Below are 18,522 nucleotides of genomic sequence, written 5' to 3'. Positions count from 1 at the left end.
TTATTAAAAAAAGCTATTGTTTTCCTCAGTTTAGGCTGATATGTATTCTTCTACATATTTTTGGCAATAAAAATTGCAAAAAGCGTATATTTATTGGTTTGCGCAAAAGTTATAGCGTCTACAAAATAGGGAATAGATTTATGTCATTTTTATTATTATTATTTTGTTTTTACTAGTAATGGCGGTAATCTTTAGACACTTATGACACATTGTTGGGACCATTGGCATTTATACAGCGATTAGTGCTATAAAAATGCACTGATTACTGTGTAAATGTCACTGGCAGGAAAGGGGTTAACACTAGGGGGTGATCAAGGGGCTAACTGTGTTCCCTATAGTGTGTTCTAACTGTAGGGGGATGGGACTCACTATAGGAGATGACAGATCGTGGTTCTCAGCTTGTAGGAACTCACGATCCGCATCTCATCTCCTCTCAGAACAGGGATGTGTGTGTTTACACACAAACGTCCCTGTTCTTCCCCATCGTGTTCGCAATCGCTCGTGGCCGGCGGTCATCGCCACAGGTGGTCACGAGCATCGGCACCCCCGCTGTGCAGCGCGTGCGATATCCTGCTTAAAGGGACCGACGTACAGCTGCAACGGTCCACGAGAACGAGCCGACCTACCGCAGTATAATGACGGTGGCTGGTCGGCAAGCAGTTAAGTATAGCTTAGGCATTAAAGTGTATGTAAAGACATTTTTTGTGAGGACAGAGCAGAGAAGTTTTAAAATCTCTGTCAGTTTTTATTGCTGTCTGCCCCTGCTAGGTACAACAGGGTGAACCGCTCCAGGTGGTGTACTAAAGAAAACACCCTCCTCAAAGTAGAAGCCTGGTGCAGGCTCAGCAGGAGCAATATTAAAAAACTTATTCTGGACAGCTGCACTCTGATAAAAGTGTTTATTGTAATGAATAGTCAACGTTCATGTGACAACAGAAGCAGGACAAACAGATGACACGTTTCATATGACTAAGCAACAATTATGTTGTAAAAAACTTTAAAGGGGTTGTAAAGGTACAATTTTTTTTTCCTAAATAGCTTAATTTACCTTAGTGCAGTCCTCCTTCACTTACCTCATCCTTCGATTTTGCTTTTAAATGTCCTTATTTCTTCTGAGAAATCCTCACTTCCTGTTCTTTTGTCTGTAACTCCACACAGTAATGCGAGGCTTTCTCAATGGTGTGGAGTGTTGTGCTCGCCCCCTCCCTTGGACTACGGGAGAGTCAGGGCGGTCTTTACATGGCAGATAGAGAAAGGAGTTGTGTGTTAGTGGGCGTTCTGACTCTCCTGTAGTCCAAGGGAGGGGGCGTGCACGACACTCCACACCAGGGAGAAAGCCTTGCATTACTGTGTGGAGTTACATACAGAAGAACAGGAAGTGAGGAATTCTCAGAAGAAATAAGGACATTTAAAAGCAAAATCGAAGGATGAGGTAAGTGAAGGAGAACTGCACTAAGGTAAAGGAAGCTATTTAGGAAGAAAAAAATATACCTTTACAACCCCTTTAACTGTTTGTCCTGCTTCTGTTGTCACATAAACGTTGACTATTCATTACAATAAAGGCTTTTATCGGAGTGTCCAGAATCCATTTCTTCAATATTGCCCCTGCTAGGTAGGTAGATTCACATTCTCTACCTTCTCGTGTCCTGGTGACCACCATCACTGAGACAGAAAGTAATGGCAAATCCAAACATTGTCACCAGAACAAAAGAGGAGGGAAACTCTTCCAATAAATCACATGTTCTTGGGACTAATGTCTAAGGGAGGAATTCCCCTCACTTTTGGTTCCCCAGGGCAGTAAGTGACTGGAACACAAAAAGAAAAAAAATGAAAAACTGAAACGCATTTCCTTTCTCTGTCCAAAAAAAAAATGCTTTAAAAAAATCTAGTGGTGCTCTGATCATAAGTATGTATGTACAGTATGTAGGTACACTATATTACCAAAAGTATTGGGGTGCCTGCCCTTACACACACATGAACTTTAATGGCATCCCAGTCTTAGTCCGTAGGGATTAATATTAAGTTGGCCCATCCTTTGTAGCTATAACAGCCACAACTTTTCTGGGAAGGCTGTCCACAAGGTTTAGGAGTATGCAAGGTACATAAAGACATGGATGAGGGAGTTTAGTTGGAGGAACTTGACTGGCCTTGCCTCCCGATAGAACACCTTTGAGATGAATTAGAGCAGAGACTGCAAGCCAGACCTTCTCGTCCACATCAGTGCCTGACCTCACAAATTCACTTCTGGAAGAACAGTGAAACATTCCCATAGACACACTCCTAAACCGTGTGAACAACCTTCCTAAAAGAGTTGAAGCTGTTATAGCTGCAAAGGGTGGGCCGACTCAATATTAAACCCTACGGACTAAGATTGGGATGTCATTAAAGTGGAGGTTCACCCAAAAAGTTAGTTTTTAACATTAGATTGATGCTCGTTTTGTCAAGGTGAATCGGGTGTTTTTTTTTTAAATCGAAGCAGTACCTACCATTTTAGAGAGAGATCTTCTCCGCCGCTTCCGGGTATGGGCTACGGGACTGGGCGTTTCTATTGGATTGACAGGCTTCCGACAGGCTTCCGACGGTCGCATACATCGCGTCACGATTTTCCGAAAGTAGCCGAACGTCGGTGCGCAGGCGCTGTATAGAGCCGCACCGACGTTTGGCTTCTTTCGGCTACTCGTGACGCGATGTATGCGACTGTCGGAAGCCTGTCGAAAGCCTGTCAATCAAAAAGGCCCAGTCCCGAAGACCATACCCAGAAGCGGCGGAGAAGATCTATCTCTAAAACGGTAAGTACTGCTTCGATTTGAAAAAAAACACCCGATTCCCCTTGACAAAATGAGCATCAATCTAATGTTAAAAAAAATTTTTGGGTGAACTCCTGCTTTAATTTGCGTGTGAAGGCAGGCGCCCCAATACTTTTGGTAACATAGTGTATGTATGCATCTCTCAACAATCCAATCAACTAGAAATCTGGTAATACATCTATTCTGGTTACTCAACCAAGCAATGCTTGGACTAATTTTCTATTGATTCCAGAAATGACATATGCCAGTGCCAATTGGCTAGGAAGGAGGCAAGGAAAACCCATTCTGTATTGCTGCACAGAACTATTGAGAAAAAATGTTTTCCCTGAAAGGATGGAGAATCCCTTTAAAATAGTTAGGTTGAAAAAGCTACTGTAAATCACAGACAAAACACCACTCACACATAATAACTCAACGATTGACAAGGAAAAAAAAGCACAAATCCCTAATTCCCACAAAACTTACTAAAAATACTTTGCGGCATCAATGAATTGTTGGTGACAGCATTGTGGAGACCATCAGTTTATCATGACATAGATAAATCCATGTATGCACAAGCTGTATATCCTAGAAGAGAAACAATTGCATACATTAAATGCGAAATGAGAGCCGGATTATACAAATGTTATTTTACAGATCTGCAGTGGCCTTGGAATAGAGGGAAAAAAACATGTTCTTTATTGACTTTTAAAGATAAATAATGTATGTAATACTTCCATTTGTATATCCCTCTTGAATTGGCATTTGTCAATTTCCTCAGTACATACATAAAGATCCGTTCACTGACTGTCTTAATTAGACAACCTGAGAGTTGTTAGTGTACAGTACAGTTTTGAAACATGACATCTAAGAAGTACAGAGCCGTAATGGTGCTGCCCTTATTGCCTCCGAATGCTGGAATTCATGTGTAGAAAATAAATTATGCAGAGAATGCAAAAACGTACCATGAGACATACTCAAGGTCAGGTCACAAAACAGCTTCAAAGCCTATTGGTGACATAACCAGAAAACAATGTTACTACAGTGATTAGTGCATTGTACCACTTAATTTCTCTTTAAATGATAGGTTGAGAAGGATTTTATATATATAAAAAAAAAAATCTTGCAAATGGCAGCATCTTGGCACATGGTATTTTCCCTGCTGTTTGTTCCATTTAATTTAGTGGGTTTCACTATGCAGTAGCAAAACCCACATGCCTTTCTGCTGTTTTAATATGCTGGTCAACACTTAGGGCCAGATTCTCAGTGGAGATACGACGGCGTATCTCCAGATACGCCGTCATATCTCTGAGTTGCGCCGTCTTATCTATGCGCCTGATTCATAGAATCAGTTACGCAAAGATTTCCCTTACATCCGGCAGGCGTAAGTCTCTTACGCCATCGGATCGTAACTGCATATTTACGCTGGCCGCTAGGGGTGTGTCAAAATATGTAAATTAGCTAGATACGCAGTACAGTTACGCCGTTTACGTTAGGCTTTTCCCGGCGTATAGTTACCTCTGCTATATGGTGGTGTAAGTGCGGCGTACCAATGTTAAATATGGCCGTCGTTCCCGCGTCGAAATTTGAAAAAGTTACGTCATTTGCGTAAGTCGTCCGTGAATGGGGCTGGATGTCATTTACGTTCACGTCGAAACCAATGACGTCCTTGCGGCGTATTAGGAGCAATGCACACTGGGAAATTCCACGGACGGCGCATGCGCCGTTTGGGAAAAACTTCAATCATGTCGGGTCACAGAACATTAACATAAAACACGGCCCCCTGTCCCACATTTGAATTAGGCGGGCTTACGCCAGCCGATTTACGCTACGCCGCGGGAACTTATGGAGCAAGTGCTTTGAGAATACAGCACTTGCCCGTCTAAGTTGCGGAGGCGTAACGTAAATTGGATACGTTACGCCGCCGCAAAGATACGCGGATCTACGTGAATCTACCCCTTAGTCTAGATTCACATTTTTGCAGTGCATTTTGCATTTTTAAACCCTCTGTTTTTTACGCATTTTGCTTTTTAAGTTTTTTTCTCTTTAAACACACTGTAAACACACTGGGTTAGATTCACATAGAAGATACGACGGCGTATCTCCAGATACGCCATCGTATCTCTGAGTGTGCGGGGTCGTATCTATACGCCTGATTCATAGAATCAGTTACACATAGATTTCCCTAAGATCCGACCGGCGTAAGTGTCTTACACCGTCGTATCTTAGGCTGCATATTTACGCTGGCCGCTAGGTGGCTGACAGCTGAATGTAAAAAGAAAAAAAAATTGCCGGCAAAAAAACACAAGTATGGATTCTAGTATGGAGGTCTAGTATGGATTCATAGGGGACCCCTATGCCAAAAGTAAAAAAAAATGGTGTGGGGTCCCCCCCACAATTCATACCAAACCCTTATCCGAGCACACAGCCCGGCAGGTCAGGAAAGGGAGGGAACAAACGAGCGCGCCCTCCCCATGAACTCATGAACCATTTTAGGCCACTTCCCCTCGAAATAGGGGGATAGGTGCAGAGCCCCCCAAAGCCCCATGCCCCATGTTGATGGGGACAAGGGCCTCTGCCCAACAACCCTGGCCAATAGTTGTCAGGGTCTGTGGGTGGGGGCTTATTTGAATCTGTAAGCACTCCTTTAAGAAGGGGGCCCCCAGATCCCGGCCACCCTATGTGAATGGGTATCGGGTAAATCGTACACCTGCCAATTCACCTCAGAAAGCAGTGAAATGTACAAAAAGGAACAAGAGCCTGTCTTTGATAAGTCCTTAATTAAAAAAATAGCTCTGAGTTGATTCCCCCACTGCCATCCCTCCCGCTGCTGTCTTTTCCCCAAGCTGTCGTCTTGTGCTATCTTCTCTCGCTGCTGTCTTTCTCCTCGCCACCAGTTACCCGCTGTGGCTGTCTTCCTCCTTTGTGCTGTCGCCTGCTGTTTGGCATCTCTTATTTAGCCATGGGGCGTGGCCATACAATGACTTAACCCAGAGAGCCTGCCCCTTGTGATGTCACCACAAATGAGGAAGACAGCCACAGAAGAAGAGCGGCTCTTTTTTATAGCGGGTAACCGGCAGCAAGAAGAAAACAGCAGCAGGAGAAGATAGCACAAGGAAACAGCTCAGGGAGAAGACATCAGCGTGAGAAGATAGAGGCGGGAGAGATAGCGGTGGGAGAAGAAGGCAGCAGGAAAGACGGATGACTTATCAGTTGTTAAGGACACGGTGGCCGGCTTCCCGGACCCCTGCTTAGCAACCAGCTATATACAGTGTTAAAATAAAAAATGCAAAACACATGGAAATTGTATCACAAACACAACACTTGCATTTCCTGTGCGATTCCATTGAAGTCTGTTACCCGCGAATCGCTGGAAAAAAGTCTCCGACCCTTTCCAAAAATACAGCGGCCGCAAAACGCATATGTGTGAACTTGTACCACAGGGAACCATGTTAAATGGACTGTAGTGCATGTCTGCAAAGTGCAAAACGCACTAAAAGGTGTGAACCTAGGGCTAGTCAATACATCTGTTCATAGCAAGTTTTTGTAAGATTTATTTAAGTTTCATGGGTAATGGCATATGGATCACTTACACAGTGCATGATTTATTATCACAGATCCTAATATTTATTAAAAGTTGAAAAGATATACAGAAAAGGTATTTTAATTCATAAAGGAGCCTTCATTTATATGGAGCATAATACCTAAATATAATTTAAAAAAGATTGCCTGTTTTCAAAGAAAATTACTCAATAAGCCAAGATCCCTAAATTAATGTACTAATTTTTTTTTATCTCATGATGTTAATATGGGGGGCTGGAAGGGGTGGGGGTACCATTTTATGATACACTATGCGTTTTTAAATTTCAAACTCTTTACAAATGTGTCTAATCTGGTAACTATTTAGGTGACAATTGTTTTTTTTTTTTACCTGCAAAAAGTATTGTAACCAGCTGATTGTTTTAATAGCCTCTCAAGAACAGTAGAATCCCAATCAGTATGGGCTTATTTTTTATTGTGCAACAGCCTCAATTTGTTTGCCATGCCTAGCATTGAAGGCAGACTCCTTTTTGCAATATATATAACAGCAAGCTTCATTTTCACTATCTCTTCTCTATATTTAACTTGGCTTCTCAACGGAACAATAAAACATGAATGTTTATGAATACACACCTGTGGCTGCTCTGTCAGTCTTCTTTTGCAAGTTGTGACTGTGGTATCTTTTATATTCATACGTATATTGAGCTTCTCCCTCCCTACTAGCAATGATGTGTATACAAAACAAAGATCTGCAGACAGGCCTTTTATGATACACTTTCCTATGTTCACATGGTGCATGCACATTCCTGTATATTAACCGGTTCCCAACCGGCTCCTGTAGATTTACGTCGGCAGAATGGCACAGCTGGGCAAAGTGACGTATATGTATATGAATCACTCCCTAGGGCACGCTTAACTCCTTCAGCGCCACCTAGTGGTAACCCCTTTACTGCCAGTGTAATTTTCACAGTAAATGGCGCATATTTATAGCACTGTAAAAATGACACTGGTCCCAAAAATGTGTCAAAAGTGTCCGATGTGTCCCCCATAATGTCGCAGTCACGATAAAAATCGATGTTCGCCGGCTTTACTAGTAAAAAAAAAAAATATTAATAAAAATGCCATACAACTATCCCCTATTTTGTAGACGCTATAACTTTTGCGCAAACCAATCAATAAACGCTTATTGCAAATTTTTTTTTATTAACATTTTTGGGGATATTTATTATAGCAAAAAGTCACTATATTTTTGTTTATAGCACAAAAAAAAACGCAGAGGTGATCAAATACCACTAAAAGAAAGCTCTATTTGTAGGAAAAAAAGGATGACAATTTGGTTTGGGAGCCACGTCGCACGACCGCGCAATTGTCAGTTAAAGTGACACGGTGTTGAATCGCAAAAAATGCTCTGGTCTATGGCCAGCAAAATGGTCCGGGGCTGAAGTGGTTAAGGAGATAACACAGCTTCTGTTGGCTATTAGCTACAGTGTTTGGCTGCTAAGTAACCAGTGCTGGCAGTTTTACCACACACCACATAGCAATATAGACAAAATGTAGCTCCCAAATTACTTTCAATGGTGTTGTTTCTATAAAGAAATACATTGCAAAAAATTAAGGATTTATATATATATATATATATATATATATATATATATATATATATATATATATAGACACACACACACACACACGCACACACTGTATCTATGTAAATGCACACAATGGGCCAGATTCAGATACAATGGCGTATCTTTTGGCCGGCGTAGCGCATCCCATTTGCACTACGCTGATGTAACATAGTGAGGCAAGTACAGTATTCACAAAGCACTTGCTCCGTAAGTTACGTTGGCGTAGCGCAAATGGGCCTGCGTAACCCCGCCTAATTCAAAGTAGGCATGTAGTGGGCGGGCTACATTTAAATTAACCGTGACCCCATGGAAATGAGGGCCGTTCGTATGGCGCATGTGCGCGCATGCTCAGAATCATGTCGCAAATACTCCCTACGAAACAACGTCGGCTCAATGCTTTCGACGTGAACGTAACCTACGCCCAGCTCCATTCACGTACGCTTACGCAAACAACGTAAAATACGACGGCTGTTCCATCATCCATACCTTGCATGGGCTGCGACACCTAGAGAGGTGTTTTATCTTTACGCCGGCGTATGGCTTACGTAAACGACGTAGCTTACTGCGGCAGGCTTACGTACATTCGTGAATCGGCGTATCTTGCTCATTTACATATTCAATTCGTAAATCGACGTACACGCCCCTAGCGGCCAGCGTAAATAGGCAGCCAAGATACAACGGCGTAGGAGACTTACGTCGGTCGTATCTTGGCCAAATTCAGGCGTATCTGGTTTCCAGAATACGCCTAAAGATACGACGGCGCGCATTCGGACTTACGACGATGTATCTACTGATACGCCTTCATAAGTCTCTCTTAATCCGGCCCATAATGTTTATAAAATGTGTCTGAACTCCAGGACATACAGGTTTGCTGCCTAGTATACATATATAAACATCCTGGGCAGCAGGTGATTATACCAAGATCATGGCTGTAGCTCCTTGTAACATTTTTTTTAAGCCAGCAATTGGTTTAACAGCTGCCTCATCACTTTTACAGTGCTTGTCGCCACCCCACACTCCTTCCACTGCTTGTCACCACCCCATTTAACTAGGGATCCCAGGAATCACAAAAGAATTTTGACACAGCTGCCTAAAAAGGAGGTGGGGGGAAATTTGTTCCCTCATCTCCATTATGAAGAATGAAGCTGGGCATGACAAGGATTGTATTGCTTCCAGTTTCAAAGCTGTCATTCCTTGGCTATTACAGCCAGGGAAGCAGCTAATCACACACAATCTGTGATTGATCAGCTGCCTTGGATGGCAGGGGAGACTTCAAGGGTCTAATAGACCCCTGATGTCTCCATAAAGAGTATCTGTCACTGTCCAAAGGTATTCCAAGGGGCTTATTCACCCAGTGTGATAGCAATAAAGGTAGATGATTTTTTTTAAAATAAAATAGTAAAACATAATTACCCGTCCCCCATGGTCACATACAAATAACATGCACATAGATTCCACACGCATATGAAAATGGTGATTGCACCACACGTGTGGCATTGCTGCAAACATTGGAGTGAGACCAAAGACTCTAGTGCCAAAGCTCATATTTAACTCTAATCCATTAACCTGTAAAAGCTATTAAATCTGTTGTAAACCCTTTACAACCACGTTATGCTACAGGTAAGCCTATATTAAGGCTTACCTGAAGCTATCCAGGATATCTTCTAAACCTGCACGGTTTAGGAGATATCCTCTGTCCCCTGCATGTGCCGATGTCATTGGCACATGCGCACTGGGGCCAACTGAAGAAATGGCACCTATGCGCCGTTGCTTCAGTCCATGTGCCATTATCGACGGCTCCCGCATGCATGTGAAGGAGTGATGTCATTGCGGCTCTGGTCAATCACAGCGCCGGAGAAGCGATACCCAAAAGTAACCCCCGGAGAGATGTCGCCACCGGAGGGGGGACGAGGACTGCTGCGGGGGCTTCGATCTCAGGTAAGTAATTCATAATAAACTAGTATACATAGCATACTAGCTCATTATGCTTTTGTCTTGCAGGGTTTTTTTTCCGGAGGGTTTACAACCACTTTAAAATGTTGCCTATGAACAATTTTAGATATCATAGTTTGTCGCCATTTCACAGGCGCTCACAATTGTAAATCTTGGCATGTTTGGTACAGTATATATTTATTCAACGCAACATCATCTTTCATATTTTACATAAATAAATAAATATCATGTGACATCAAAAATTGCATCAGCCACCTTTTTTTTTCCAGGGTCTCTGTTTTCAGAGGAAAAAAATAAATGATTTGGGGTTCTAAGTCATTTTTTTAACAAAAATGCAGATGTATGCAAAAAATGCTCTGGTAGGAAAGCAATTAAATACATATACTGTAAGGTTGCTGTTTTACCCGCAACATTATTTGTATTTTTTTCCAACTAATTATGAGACTTAAAAGTCAGACGGAATTTTTTCATCGCATATTCCGACCGTGTGTATTGGACTTTTTCTGTCTTAGGCCTCGTACAGACGAGCAAACATGTACGATGAAAACGGTCCGCCGGACCGTTTTCAGCGTACATGTCTGCCCGGAGATTTCTGTATGATGGCTGTACACACCATCATACAGAAATCCGCGCGTACTCAATACGCGGCGACGAGGCCGTGCCGTCGCCACGACGATGACGCGGCGACGTGCGCGGCCCTGGCAGTTCAATGCTTCCACGCATGCGTCAAAGTCATTCGACGCATGCGAGGGATGGCGGCCGCTCGGACATGTACGGTAGGTCTGTACAGACGACCGAACATGTCCGACGGACAGGATTCCAGCGGGCATGTTTCTAAACATGTTTAGAAAGATTTGCCCGCTCGAAAAAGGCCCGGCGGGCAAATGTACGCTGGAATCCTGTCTGCTCGGCTGTACAGACGACCGAACATGTCTGCTGAAACTGGTCCGCGGACCAGTTTCAGCAGACATGTTCGGTCGTCTGTACGGGGCCTTAGAAAGAGAATATGTTTTTCTATCGGAAATTCCGTTCGTCTGTATGGAATTCCGACGGAGAAAAAAACATGCATTTTGACGCATGCTCGGAAGCATTTAACTTCATTTTTCTAGGCTCGTCATAGTGTTGTACATCACCGCATTTTTGATGGTTGGATTTTGGTATGTCTGTATGACAGCTTGAGCGGAATTCCACCGAAAAAACCTGTCAGGCCGCGTACACACGGTCAGTCAAAACCGATGAAAACGGACTGAAGGACCGTTTCATCGGTCCAAACCGATCGTGTGTGGGAGCCATCGATCAGTTATCCTTCGGTCAAAAAAAGAGAACTTGCTTTAAAAAAAACGATGGTTAGTATGCAAAATCATCGGTTAAAATGTCGCGCATGCTCAGAATCAAGTTGACGCATGCTTGGAAGCATTGAACTTCGTCACCGTGTTCTGACATGATCGGTTTTTTAACTGATGGTGTGTAGGCACATCAGACCATCAGTCAGCTTCATCGGTTAGCCGATGAGAACGATCCGAAGGACCGTTCTCATCGGATGGACCGACCGTGTGTACGCGGCCTCAGAGTTTATTCCGATGAAAAAAACGGTTGTGTGAACACGGAAAAACACAGCTCTGCCACACAGAGACCTGATTTTTCTATACTTCTTCATGTTAACACACAAGCACTCAAAACTGATGGCCAAACTGATGGCCATCAAGTACAACCCGCCCACACCTGAATCTCCACCACTGCGCCTCAGAACATAATGTTTCAAATAGGTAGAGCTGCCACTTTTAGTAATATAGAACGTGAACAGTATTTTAACCCTTATCAAATTTGAAAAGTGAGAAAAAATTGTGGCGCTTAAATCACAATATTGCAATTATACATAAATGCACACTCCAGTAAAAATGAATGTGAAAATTAATTAAGGTATTATTACCCTGTGACAAGTGAAAATAAATAAAATAATCTTATAATAAACAGTCCATAAAGATAATCCGGTGAAATTAATTCAATGTAGTATCTTCCTATTAATCCACTACACCAGTGTGAAAGTGATTCTGTTCACTTCAGAAAACGCACTCACCAGATGAATATGCATTATGCCGTGTCCACACGATCATTTTTTGGGTTGTAAAAAACAACGTTTTTTAAAAATGTAATTTAAAACGATTGTGTGTGGGCTTCAGAGCATTTTTCGGGTTCCGAAATACGACAATTTTTTTTTTCGAACATGCTCTATTTTTTCACGACGTTTTAAACAATGTCGTTTTTTGGGTTGTAAAAAATTATCGTGTGTGGGCTTTAACGACGTGAAAAACCTGCGCATGCTCAGAAGCAAGTTTTGAGATGGGAGCGCTCGTTCTGGTAAAACTAGCGTTCGTAATGGAGTTAGCACATTCATCACGCTGTAACAGACTGAAAAGCGTGAATCGTCTTTTACTAACACGAAATCAGCAAAAGCAGCCCAAAGGGTGGCGCCATCCGCAATGGAACTTCCCCTTTATAGTGACGTCGTACGTGTTGTACGTCACTGCGCTTTGTTAGAGCATTTTTTTTTTCACGATCGTGTGTGGGCAATGTAGTTTTAATGATGAAGTTGAAAAAAACTTTGTTTTTTCTAGAGCCTGAAAAACTTTGCTTTTTACAACCTGAAAAATGATCGTGTGTACGCGGCATTACACTCTCGTGTTTGGCTTAAACGATTTAAACCACGCAGAAAGGGTTAAGAAAATATTCAATATCCAGCCGTTTATATAAGGGATCTCTCCACATGTAAATAACAAAAGGTACTCCAATAGTGTAATAACGTAAAAGCCAGTTTAATAAAACACTCTAAAATCTTCAACCGTTACACTCACATTTAGTACAATTCAAATCATCACTAACGTTTGACGCAATACGCTGAACCAGGAAGTGGAGGTCCAAGTCTGAGGATTGGGTGAGAGTGAGACAGCATCTGCACACCTCCTTGGGTCCGCCGTGACCACAATACACCACTTTAGATTTAATGGAAGACTTGCTGTGGAAGACTTGCTGTGGAAGACTTGCTGTGCTATTCCTGCTTGCTTTGAATTTTTCAAATTCTTTTGTTTTGTTTACATTTCAGATGTACAGTAGGTGAACCCGATATTGTGTCAATCTCGCTCCCTTTCTCGGCGAGATTGACCACCTACGAGCCCCATCGCGGGAGCCAGCGCCGAGCTGGCTTGCCGCGATGGAGACAGAGCCGTCATAGAAGCGACGGGAAATCCGACTTGGATTCCCGCCAATTCTACACGTGTGCAGCGTTTGTTATGAATCCTGAGGGGGAAGTCCCCGACGGATTTTAAATAAAAATTCGGCATGGGTTCCCCCCTCAGGAGCATACCGGGCCCTTAGGTCTGTTATGGGTTGTAAGGAGAGCCCCCCTACGCCGAAAAAACGGCGTAGGGGGTCCCCCTACAATCTATACCAGACCCGTATCCAAAGCACGCTACCCGGCCGGCCAGGAAGGGAGTGGGGACGAGCGAGCGCCCCCCCCCCCTCCTGAGCCGTACCAGGCTGCATGCCCTCAACATGGGGGGGTTGGGTGCTCTGGGGCAGGGGGGCCCCCCCACCTCAGAGCACCCTGTCCCCATGTTGATGAGGACAGGGCCCCTTCCCGACAACCCTGGCCGTTGGTTGTCGGGGTATGCGGGCGGGAGGCTTATCGGAATCTGGGAGCCCCCTTTAAAAAGGGGGCCCCCAGATACCGGCCCCCCACCCTAAGTGAATGGATATGGGGTACATCGTACCCCTACCCATCCACCTGGAGGAAAAGTGGTAAAAACACAAATAAAAAACACAGGGTATTAAAATATTTTATTAGTCTGCTCCGGAGGCTCCCCCTTGTCTTCTTTAGCTCTTTTACCAGGGGAAGCTTCTTCTTCCGATTTCCGGGGGTCTTCTCCTGCTCTCCGGGGTCTTCACCGCTCTTCTGTGACGTCTTCTCCGCTCCGGGGGGTCTTCTTCTATGTTCGCCGCTCTCTGCTCTTGACTCGGCGCACCCCGGTTCTTCCTCCAGCTGTCCGGTGCCTTCTCCTTCTTCCGCTGTTCTGTGACGTCTTCTCCTCTTCTTCCGCTGTTCTGTGACGTCTTCTACTTCTCCCTTCAGGCCGCTGTGCTGTGACGTCTTCTCTTCTTCTCTTCTCCCGATGTTGACACGTCGCCTTTCCCCGCTGCAATGACGGGTGCGCGGCTTGCATCGGATTTATATAGACCTCACAATCCCATCATGCTCTGGTACCTACCCATGTGATACCTACCCACGTGGGTAGGTATCACATGGGTAGGTACAGAGCATGATGGGACTGTGAGGCCTATATAGGTCCGATGCAAGGCGCGCATCCGTCATTTCAGCGAGAAGAGCCGGCGTGTCAACATCTGGAGAAGTGAAGAAGATGACGTCACAGCCCGGAAGAAGAAGAATACTTCACAGCACGGAAGAAGAAGATAGACGTTCAGCGCTGAAGAAGGCACCGGACAGCTGGAGGAAGAACCGGGGTGCGCCGAGTCAACAGCGGAGAGCGGCAAACATAGAAGGAGACCCCCGGAGAGTTGAGAAGACCCCCCGGATAGCGGAGAAGACCCGTCGGGATAGCGGAAGAAGAAGCCCCCCCGCCGAAGACGCCGGAGGAATCCCGCTGGGGGGTGGGGGCTTTTTTAAAAGCGACCCCCCCCGGCGGTGGAAGAGAACCAGACGGCGGCCCCCACCCACCCGAAGACGTCAAAGAAGAAGCCCCCCCTGGTAAACAGAGCTAATAAGGAAGACAAGGGGGGCCTCCGGAGCAGAAAAATAAATTATTTTAAAAACCCTTGTGTGGTGTGTTTATTAACTTTGACATTTTTCCTCCAGGTGAATGGGTAGGGGTACGATGTACCCCATATCCATTCACTTAGGGTGGGGGGCCGGTATCTGGGGGCCCCCTTATTAAAGGGGGCTCCCAGATTCCGATAAGCCTCCCGCCCGCATACCCCGACAACCAACGGCCAGGGTTGTCGGGAAGGGGCCCTGTCCTCATCAACATGGGGACAGGGTGCTCTGAGGTGGGGGGGCCCCAGTGCACCCCCCTGCCCCAGAGCACCCAACCCCCCCATGTTGAGGGCATGCAGCCTGGTACGGCTCAGGAGGGGGGGGGGGCGCTTCGCTCGTCCCCACTCCCTTCCTGGCCGGCCGGGTAGCGTGCTTTGGATACGGGTCTGGTATGGATTGTAGGGGGACCCCCTACGCCGTTTTTTCGGCGTAGGGGGGCTCTCCTTACAACCCATAACAAACCTAAGGGCCCGGTATGCTCCTGAGGGGGAAACCCATGCCAAATTTTTATTTAAAATCCGGCGGGGACTTCCCCCTCAGGATTCATAACACGCCGCACACGTGTAGAATTGGCGGGAATCCAAGTCGGATCTCCCGTCGCTTCTATAACGCGCTTGCTGGGATGTGCTGTCACTATTCCAGTGAGGGCGAGATGTCGGCGAGATCTCGGCACCATGTCGCCGAGAATCAGCGCGATGCTGTCGTGCTAAAAACACAATATCACAAATACCTACTGTCAGTAGACAGCTGCTGAGTCTTCAGTTGTTAAAGTGGAGTTCCGCCTGCCCCTTTAACAATGAAAAGTCAGCAGCTACAAATACTGACATAAGGAAACTTACCTGTCCTGGAGTCCAGCAATGTTGGCACCGCAGCTGATGTTTGGTCGGGTGCTGCCGGCGCCATTGCGTGTACCGGAACTCTGCAGTGTTTCCCTCCGGCTTCACAGCCTACTGCAAATGTGCGAAGCGCGCTGCACTCTCTCACTGGCCCGGCAGAAGGGGAGGGAGGGAGGAAGGAGGATGAGGGGGGCCGAGCTGCTGACGTAATTTGCCGTGGCCCGGTTTCCCGGAAGTGGAGACAGGGTACCTGTAAAAAACAGGTACCTGTTCCCCACTCCCCCTCGAAAGGTGCCAAATGTGGACCAAAGAGGGGAGGAATCAGATAAGCGGAAGCTCCACTTTTGGGTGGAACTCCGCTTTAAGGATGTGGCTTCCCAGCTTGCTCCTTAACAAGCCAGCTATTCTTCAGACAGAATTCAAAATAAATTTTTTGACCGTTCTGAAGTTAAATCCTTCTGAAAATTTGGAATTCGTTAGAAAATTAGCAGATGGGATTAAACAAAATTAAACTAAACTAAACTAATTCCGAAACAAATCAACAAAATTTAATTAGTAACATAATAAATCTATCCGAAATGAAAAAAAAACACATTATTCAATTTTGCACATGTCTAGCTCCCCATTTTGCTTTTCCATCTCTCAGTCCAAGTTCAACTGTACTGGGGATGCTAAAAGTTGATACCATGTCAAAGTCAGGTACTTACACTGCCTGTATTAAAAAAATAAAAATAATGTATAATGATGTATTAATAAATATAGAGCCGAATTTGTGTATTTTTATCTGCCTTTAAGATTGCTCACTGCGAATGTTATGTCCAGCATAGGACTTCATAATGTTTGCTGATGTTATTGACCTAATCCCACCTTCACTGGACCAGCTTTACAGTTTTTTGCCCCTGCTGTGCCTCTAATTCCAGTGATTCTTTACTCCCAGTTAGAAGTTAGAAGCTGCACATGAAAAGAAACCAGTCACCATCTTTGGCACATCCTGAGGCCCCGTACACACGACCGAGTTTCTCGGCAGAATTCAGCCAGAAACTCGTTCGGAGCCGTATTCTGCCGAGAAACCCGGTCGTGTGTACACTTTTGGCAGAGGAAACATGTTCTCTATTTCCTCGTTACTCAATGGGGAAACTTGGCTCGCCGAGATCCTCGGAGGCTTCACAAGGAACTCGACGAGCAAAACGATGTGTTTTGCCCGTCGAGTTTCTCGGACGTGTGTACAAGGCCTGAGTGTGGAGGAAATACCTGGTGAAAACATGGAACTTTCATCTTCCCAGCATCTACCACACATTTTAGCCCCTCAGAGACATGGCTTGTTGTCTTATTTGTGTTATTACTGTATTTCTCTTTGCTTTTTCCACCAGTCCCACCCATCATACTTCTTTTGATAAAGTCTCAATATTTGTTTATGCTGTCTGATTTATTGGTGGATAGGAGGCCTTAGCTGTATATCAAGCTGCACACAGAGTAATGAGTAGTGATGGCAAAACAGTGGACACGCAAAATGAAACAAAGTATTTCATGCTATTAATTAATGCTATTAAAATATTCCTCCCATTTTTCCAGAAATTCTGAGTTATGGCATACAGTATAATGTAGAATATACTAAAAGCAACTTTCCATTTAGTCAAACTTTTTTGAAAAATGAATAATGCATTAAGAAGGTTGTAATATTTAGCATTGTGTGAACGGGAAATGTTGACAGTTTAACAGTCTATTTTAGTTATTTTCATTTTATAAAATTAACCAGATAAGAATTGTTAAAATAGATTTAGTGAAATCTATAATTTACATGTTCTAAAACAGGCAGGATTGTCAGTATAAGTGGCATGGTTATAATTTAGGGGTACACCAATGTAACATGGTCACAAAACCTTTCCAATACAAGTTATATTAAGTAAAGTGACAACATAATAAGAATTAATTTTAAGGTTTAAATAAGCTTATGTAAAGATCTGGTCTTTTTGTGGAGTTTTACAAAACCACTAACGCTCACCTCTGATCCTTCGGGCCCTCTATCAGTGAATGCTTTTCAGTTCTTTTCTTCAGCTCACTGATGAGATAATTAATGTAATAATAATTTATGTAAATATTCCTGGTAGAGATAAAAGTGCTCATTGTTAGTGGGTCTTAAGGAGAGAAGCAAAGGTCCACTACTCTAAATGTTAACACAGTGGACCACTTTGCACATTGAAATGCCAGAGAAAACAGCTCTTATGTATGTGCAGCAGACTGTATGCGTCCAGGGACATACGTCTAAATGCATGCCCGAGCTTGCTTAAGTGCCACCTCGTACAGATATTGATTTCTGAAAGTAGCTGTATGCAGCACCTGTGACTCTCAGGTGGGAAAATACTGAATTATATTGAATTATATGTATGCATGAGGCCTAAATGAAAATGTCTGGAGCAGGAGGGCAATTTACAACAAAACTGTAAATCCATGGTCAAGGGCCATGCTGACAGTTTGTTCCCAACTTGAGTAGCCCAAGTTGGGAACAAACATACATATTGTTTTGGATAAAGGGATAATGACCATAAAAGAGATATATAATATAGCGCCTAACAAATTAATATTTAATTTCATTACAGAAATTTGAGATTTTTTACAGAAATATTCAAAATTGTTCTCCTTTGCAGATAAACTAAATCTGTAATAAAAATGTACTGACCTATCTTAAAGTGGTGGCAAAGTCAAAACTTTCATTTTTAGCTTGGTATAGAGTAGGGAAGGGTTAACACTCATTTGAATTTTTTTTCCTGTCCTGTTGGGGAGATTTGTATTCAATTCATGTCCCAGAGATGCAAAAGAAAAGATGGAAAATCTCTACAAATTGAGGGTAAATTATTTCTTACACAGTTGTTATTGGAACAGGTGTCCACATTGGAAGATTTGCCCTCACTCTTTATTCTGTTCTCAACCGTAAAATCTGAGAATTTCCATTTCTT

The 18,522-nt window shown here is 43.9% G+C and overlaps 1 protein-coding gene across 5 annotated transcripts in view; it reads right to left on the bottom strand.

The window, feature by feature from the left end:
• The window catches only part of LINGO2 (leucine rich repeat and Ig domain containing 2), a 2,187,995-nt gene that overhangs the window by 129,223 nt on the left and 2,040,250 nt on the right, over positions 1–18,522 (bottom strand). For 4 of the 5 annotated variants that reach the window (XM_040358558.1, XM_040358559.1, XM_040358560.1 and 1 more), the window contains one exon: positions 3,273–3,374. The exons of the other annotated variant lie outside the window; for it this stretch is intronic. The gene's annotated coding sequence lies outside the window, so the exon portion shown is untranslated. The remainder of the gene's footprint in view (positions 1–3,272; positions 3,375–18,522) is intronic. 5 annotated transcript variants of the gene reach the window in all.

The sequence above is a fragment of the Rana temporaria genome, chromosome 1 (genome assembly GCF_905171775.1).
Source record: "Rana temporaria chromosome 1, aRanTem1.1, whole genome shotgun sequence".
NCBI lineage: Eukaryota > Metazoa > Chordata > Amphibia > Anura > Ranidae > Rana > Rana temporaria.
This window is presented reverse-complemented; position numbering and strand designations above follow the sequence as displayed.